This window comes from Cebus imitator, unplaced genomic scaffold (assembly GCF_001604975.1).
Source record: "Cebus imitator isolate Cc_AM_T3 unplaced genomic scaffold, Cebus_imitator-1.0 Scaffold29, whole genome shotgun sequence".
In the NCBI taxonomy this organism is placed as follows: Eukaryota; Metazoa; Chordata; class Mammalia; order Primates; family Cebidae; genus Cebus; species Cebus imitator.
In genome coordinates, this window is record NW_016107344.1 from 9385927 (window position 1) to 9393190 (window position 7264).

Genomic DNA, 7264 nt, shown 5'->3' on the forward strand with positions numbered 1-7264 from the left:
CTAAAGCATTCAGAAGAGGACCTCTGGGAGAGTCTTCCCTCACTGTAGCACATTTAGTAGTGCTAACCTAATTTTTTAAACAATAAAGAATAATTAAATGAGAATAGCATAACCAATTATCCCCCCCCCACTCTGAACTTTCATTTGAAATAATGACCAAGCAGTTGAATTAATCAGTCTGATTTTCTGACCTCTGGGTTGGAGGTCAGACTGTAATAAACTGGAGTATGGAAACCTTACATTAATTTATATGGGACTGCAACAATTCATCACACTTTCACAATAGTGGAAGGATACAGAAGGCAAGTTTTTCCCTTCCCTCAGTTCTGGAAATTGTATTGTGCAAAGATATCCATAAAAGAGAAAATCACATAAAAATTTATAAAGTCTCATTAAATCATTTTAAATCAAGATAATTCTATACATTCAATTTTTACGTCATGGGAACTCTGGTCAAATGAAAATTTCTACCTTTTGACCTCCAAATATCTGCTTTAAAAACAACCAACATAAATCTTAGACTAAGAGTGAATTTTTAGGCTGAACTAAATAACAAACAGTTATTTGGTCTTTATTCTGGTATACGTTTTGCTCAATTCACCACCTCTTGAAAAGAAAATCTTATTTATATTGTAGCTCAATAACAATTCAAACACCATTTATAAACGATTAAATCAAGGTTAATTTCTACCTAATTGTCACTGCCTTTGGGATTTTCTACAGTCAGAAACCGAGGAAGGGAGTCAGAGTCACACATTAGTGCTCATGTAAGGCCCAAGTCAGGCTCATATTTTTAAACATGGTTAGAAGCTAACTTCTTTCTCACATATTGACTCAGCTACAAAAGTGATAGAACTAAATTTGATTGAGATTTTAGAATGGTTATTTTTATTTAATTCTAGGATAAAACCACAGGACACTAACGTGGTCTTTAAGAGAAAAAATCAAGTTTCTAAACATTTTGCCTACCTGGTGAAAAAGATAAGTATAATTTCTAAAGCTTCAGTTGTTCACCGTTAATATGGTTGCTTTCCTACAAACTAGCAAGTTAATTAAAAACAACTGGGCTGGGTGCTGTGGCTTACCCCTGTAATCCCAGCACTTTGGGAGGCTGAGAAGGGTGGATTAGCTGAGGTCAGGAGTTTGAGACCAGCCTGGCCAACATGGTGAAACTCCGTCTCTACTAAAAATACTAAAAAATACAAAAGCTGGGTGCAGTAGCAGGTGCCTGTAATCCCAGCTACTCTGGAGGCTGAAGTGAGAGAATCGCTTGAACCTGGGAGGTGGAGGTTGCAGTGAGCTGAGATCACGCCATTGCACTGCAGCCTGGGCAACAAGAGCGAAACTGTCTCAAAAAAAGGAAATAAATAAAAACAATTCTCCTTTTAACAAATTATAAATTACATGTTCTTACTACCAAATAATACCAACAGAGTGCAGTATAGTGAAGCTCTGATTATTTCTCATATTTCCTGATTCTTCTTTTTGTTAAGAAAAATGTTCCAATAAACAAAATTTACAGAGCCTCTCATCATAAATATTTGCTCCAAGAAATCAACAAGAAAAAGCAGATTTACTCTGGAGTTAATGTGCATTTAAAAAGTCTGTACCACCTAGTCTATCAGGTGATAAAAAGAAGAAAACAAATTACTGTCAATATTATTTTCCTGGAAATGTTTGCTATTTTCGAAATTGGCAGGATGCTTTTTAAAAATTTTTGCTTTTGACTTGTCCCTTTTATTCAGATTTTTACATCTTAATAGATAATTTAGAGCAGAAGTAACTGTGGTATATTACTGGTAAGCTTAGATTAGTTGTTCTAAACTTGAAATCCTTTCATGGAGGCCTGTGGGTTGTTTTCGCATAGGGCAGGGATCTCAAATCCTAACGTGTCACTGGCTTCCGTGGTTGGCAGCAGCAAGCTTGGCTTACAACCATCCAGTCTCAGGAAAGCCTTCCTGCAGCCGGCCAGCCCTTGACTCTCCGGAGTCTGGCAGCAGCTCTAGGAATCCACCTTAACAAAGCACCCTGTAGTCTGTTTGGTTGGTAGACAAAGAAGGATGAGCTGATATTGCTTCCTACCCTGGAGGAGTTCCTGCCTAGATGAAAAGGCAAGAAGATTCCTTATAAGGAAGGCCCAAGCAAAAGAAGAGAAAAGACAAAGAACGTTTCTGGAAAAGCAGATTTAATGAACTGTTAGAATCTGATTAGAGGCTAATGTCCCTTTTAGTGCTTTGTACCAATTTACAGCTGATATACTTTAACCATTTTCCCCACTGGCTGTGATAAACTCATTAGCATAAAAAATGCAAGCTAACCAGAGTCTTTGAAGTTAAAAACTGATAAATCATGAAAACCTGACTGAGTCTGTGTTCCATTTAACACATTTAAAATATCACTATATATTCATGATGGTTTTTCTTTAAATTTTTATCATTCTTGAATAATTCTACACGTGTTAAAGTCCAGATGTACATTTTAGTTTCACGTACAAGTGAAAAAAATAAAACATTCTCAATTTTTTAAGAAATCAAGTTTTTCTGGAAATGTTTCTATGATTTTCCAGAATCTTTCACAGCCACAACTATAATAAACACCATAAATAACAATGTTCACAGCCGGGGAACTAAGCTTCAACTGTTAAACTCTTTCAAATAGTGCAGATTCAATCTGTATAATATGCCTGTTGCAAACAGATGTGAAGCATATTCATCTCTGCATTCATAGATCTAACCCCAATTTTCATAAACAGAAACATTCAACATCACAGCATGCTCCAAACTATCTAGGAAGGTGCATGATTTTTGTATAACACATGGTAATTATACAGCATTGACAATACAGTCCTTGAAACAAAATATTGATAGATTTATCTCACTGAGCTAAGATCAGATACATATACTCTCAGATGACAGTAGACTTAATGTAATAGGTTCTAATAATTTGGAACTGCTGTCAAACATATCTTGCCATGATCTTAATCAAAACACATCTGCTGTGGAATCAATAGTTCAACTGATTCCCAAGAGATAAATAAAATTACAGTCATCAATTTTAGTAACATGGTATTCTTTGCATATTTATAATGAACATTTGATGTTATACAATCCTCAAGAAATACTTTATGTATGCTTACACACTTGTTTCATGAGTGAACTGTACCAATTAATGAAAAATTATCCAACAGTTAGTTGGCTGTTGACCAATTCCATGTACACTGGATGAGAAGGGTACTCTTGATATCCCATTTACCAAATAAGAGTTGGCAACGGCCAGGCGTAGTGGCTCACTCCTGTAATCACAGCACTTTGGGAGGCCGAGAAAGGCAGATCACTTGAGCTCACGAGTTCGAGACCAGCCTGGACAACGTGGTGAAACACTTCTCTACAAAAAATACAAAAATTACCCAGGCATTGTGTTGGGTACCTGTAGTCCTAGCTATTCAGGAGGCTGAAGCAGGAGAATTGCTTGAACCCGGGAAGTGGAGGTTGCTGTGAGCCAAGATTGTGCCACTGCACTCCAGCCTGGGTGACAGAGTGAGACTCTGTCTCAAAAAAAAGAGTTGGGAACACAATAGTCCAGTTGACATTTGCTCCCCCTGTCAAAAACCATATAAGCACAACAGTCATTGATCCCAACATCTAAAAATATTCTGAATGTAATGTACAGCAAAGAAAGGGACTGATCTTCAATGACCAGAACTCATAAAAACATATAATCAGGGTGACTTTCCAGGTCAGCTCCTACAATGTGCCCTCCTAACCTCCCAAGGCAGACTTTTCCTTTCTCTCCTTCTGACCTTGACTCATTTTGCACAACTGGAATAATAAGAAACCAGCTAGTCAATACTCAACAGTCCTAAGCTTTTAAACAAGGTTTCCTGTCATAAGTCAAAAATAACTGCTGGTATTTCTTTTGCTGTTTGTAGATACAGGATATATGATATATTTACTTAAATATACATCCACTTTAAATCTTCATGTTCAGCTACAGGTGATGAGAAATAAGAATATGATGCCCCTGCCCCATGCCCATGTTATGCTAGAAAGTAATGTATGGGACATATGAATGGTCAAGATTCACTGCACAAAGTTGGTTGAGATGCTTTCATAGCAGATTTTTTTTTTTTTTTTTTTTTTGGAGACAGAGTCTTACTCTGTCACCCAGGCTGGAGTACAGTGACATGATTCCAGCTCACTGCAACCTCTGCCTCCCAGGTTCAAGCGATTCTCATGCTTCAGCCTCCCAAGTAGTTGGTATTACAGGCATGCGCCACCACATCTGGCTAATTTTTTCTATTTTTTTGTAGAGATGGGGTTTCACCCAGGCTGGTCTTGAACTCCCGGCCCCATGATCCATCTGAGGCCAGGATCCACTCGACCTCCCAAAGTGCTGGGAATACAGGTGTGAGCCAGCAGGATGGCATAGCAGATTTCTTAAAGGTTTACAATGCAAGTGTACCAACTAGTTAAAAGTAACATGCTGTGGGTACCTCTTCCTACAGAAAAAGCATCAGAATCAGATTACAGAGCAATTAGCCTTTTGCATAAAAAAGATTTCTTAGAGAAGTCAACTTCTCTCACCTCTACCCTAACAACAACAAACATCAGTAACAACAGCAATTTTTTTCAAGCCCTACTGCAGATGTGCCAGTTCCACTAACTAACAGGTTAACAAGTATTCAAAACCGGTTGTGTTCACATATAAGCAAATAAGTGAATTCCTCCCTCTCTCTGGGTAAGGGTTATAAACCTAATAGATTGAACTCATGTTTAGGTTATTATTTCAGTTGTCTACTGCTATGCAACAAATCACACAGTGGTGTGAAACAACAATCATTTTATCATTATCTTGGTAACAAAAATAATACAGATATTTGCATATTTGCTGTGAGCCAGAGCCATGTGCTGAGACTTGTGCATACAGCTGCTCATTTAATCCTCACTGCAACCCAAGAGGTTGATGCTGTATTATCTGATGTTGAGGCATCTGAGACACAGGAGGTTAAATTGCCCAAGGCCACACAATTAGTAAGCAATACAGCTGTGTTCCAAACCAATGAGTCTGACGCCAAGCCAACACTCTTAACAACTACACTCGGTATGTACCTACCTGTCCACCCACTTAGCTTTCTCTGTATCAATACACACTCCTAACATAACAGAAAAACTATGAACACTTTATTGAAGGTCCCAACAGAGACACTCTGGAATCTCAGTAACAGCTCCTCCCTGAGCTGAGCTAACTTAGTTATGGAACTAAAATGTGGAACTTGTGGTCACCGGTGAGTAGCAACAATTTGGAGAATCAGCCTCTGGTTTCAAAGCTATTTCAAAGCTATTAATATTTTTTTCCCTTTAAGTCAAATTTTCCACATATTTTCTTAACTTGATAAGATTATATGTTTCTCTCCTAAGAATATCTCAAAATTAATTTAGCAAGTAACTTCATCTGCTACCCAGTTTTAAAAAAATATTCTTGTCTTTGGCAGCTCACGCAGTATTTTCACAATGGTTTCATGTACTTTGATGAAACAGTAACTTCACCTTCTACATTTTATACTCAGGACAGATGCCTCTCAGCATTACATTTAATTTATAATGGCTAAGTGCAAAAACATCCTTTTCTCTACTCGTGCTGGTAACTCAGTTTCATAGAGGGCATATGACTAATGAAAGTACCAGAAGTGGGACAAAATAAACATCCCTTCAAACACAGACTTTGCCATTCTAGCCCGGCCTTGCATCTTACATTCTTTTGCATATTGGGAGAATGGATATCAATGTCAATAACTGTATTTTATTAACAGAAGTAAGAGCCAAAACCATAGGCCTATTGGGACTCTCAGCTGAAATCTCCTTCATGTTTCAATGATCCAAATTACATTATTCTGAAATATTTGTTTTCAGTTTCAAAAACAGAATTCTTCCATTAAAATCCTCATGTTGAAGCACATGGAACGGTGTCTCTCCTAAGGATTAGTAAAATTGTATATGTAATGCAGCAATTTACGTTTTCCTAATAGCAATGATCAGTCTGTTTCCTATGTTGGTAAAATGCTAAACTATCATAACAATGTACAGTCTATACTAATATTAAAAAAATATATTTCCTATTAGTGATAGTTGCTGAACTTAGCCATGAAAAGCAGATGTTCTTATTCAAGTTGCAAATGGATGCTTTTCAAAACGGCAACCAATCCAATACAAACTGGGAACCAAAATTTACTACTGGCATTTCCAAACGTCCTTGATACCTTTTTTTAAATTGCAACTGATGTACGCCTACTTTCCTTTGTTCATTGGGCAGAGGATGGTTAAAATGACATCTGAGCTTCCAAATAACTCTTTCCACCCCAGCATTTATTCAAATTGTAATAGAAAAGCATTTCTGTCATTTGCACTCTGAAAAACTGCACACACTTGGGGGTTGTGAGTTGGCTAAATCTTTCCTTAAATATGTAGTGAAGCCCTCTACTCTGCTCATCATTCCATTCCATATGCACCACAGTCATTAACCATGGATAAGAGGAGTGGTCAGAAAGCAAGATTGCAGCAAAGAGAAATCTGAACCCATCACCAACCAAACCCTAGAGACGAGGGCAAAACTTCAGTTTGGCTGAACAGGTATTAACATTATGAGGAGAGATCCAACATGTGGAGGCAGGTATTAGGGTAGACATGGACTTACAAGTGGGTTTGGTGTCCGATAAAGATGAGAATTGAGCTCTGTCCTGGAAAAGGAAGCCAGAAAAAAGATCCTCTCTAAGAGACAAGGTTAGCAAAAACTAATTCTCAGGACCGACCCCCAACAGTCCAGAGCTAGGAAATGGGAGCAGAGAGAAATCAGAAAGCTAGGCAGGTGCCCCAGTCCATGATGCCAGGCCTCCTTTCCTGGGTACATGCCTGGACACAGAAGCCAGGCAGCATGAGCCTGGGCAGAAGGGCCAATGCAGTTCACGGGCCTCACAGACAACCAAGAAGTACATTTTCAATACAACCACAATATGTTCACAAGGATCCCTAATTTTACAAGTTATACCAGTTATAATAACAATAACGTTTATTAAACACTTGTACCAAGGGTTGTTTCACGTGCTTTACATTCACGGCATCATTCATTTGTACACTGATTCATTCACAATATGCTTACAGAGGGCCAGTCATTGTTCCAGTTATTTAGGATATACCAGTGAGCAACAGAGAGAAAGTTCTGTGGCATTTCATTCTAGACATTTAATCTCACATCAGCTTTTTTTTTTTTT

At 37.9% G+C, this 7264-nt stretch overlaps 1 protein-coding gene across 13 annotated transcripts in view; it reads right to left on the bottom strand.

Moving 5' to 3' along the window:
* KLF12 (Kruppel like factor 12) overlaps positions 1-7264 on the bottom strand; it is a 647154-nt gene that overhangs the window by 264827 nt on the left and 375063 nt on the right. The window lies entirely within an intron of this gene.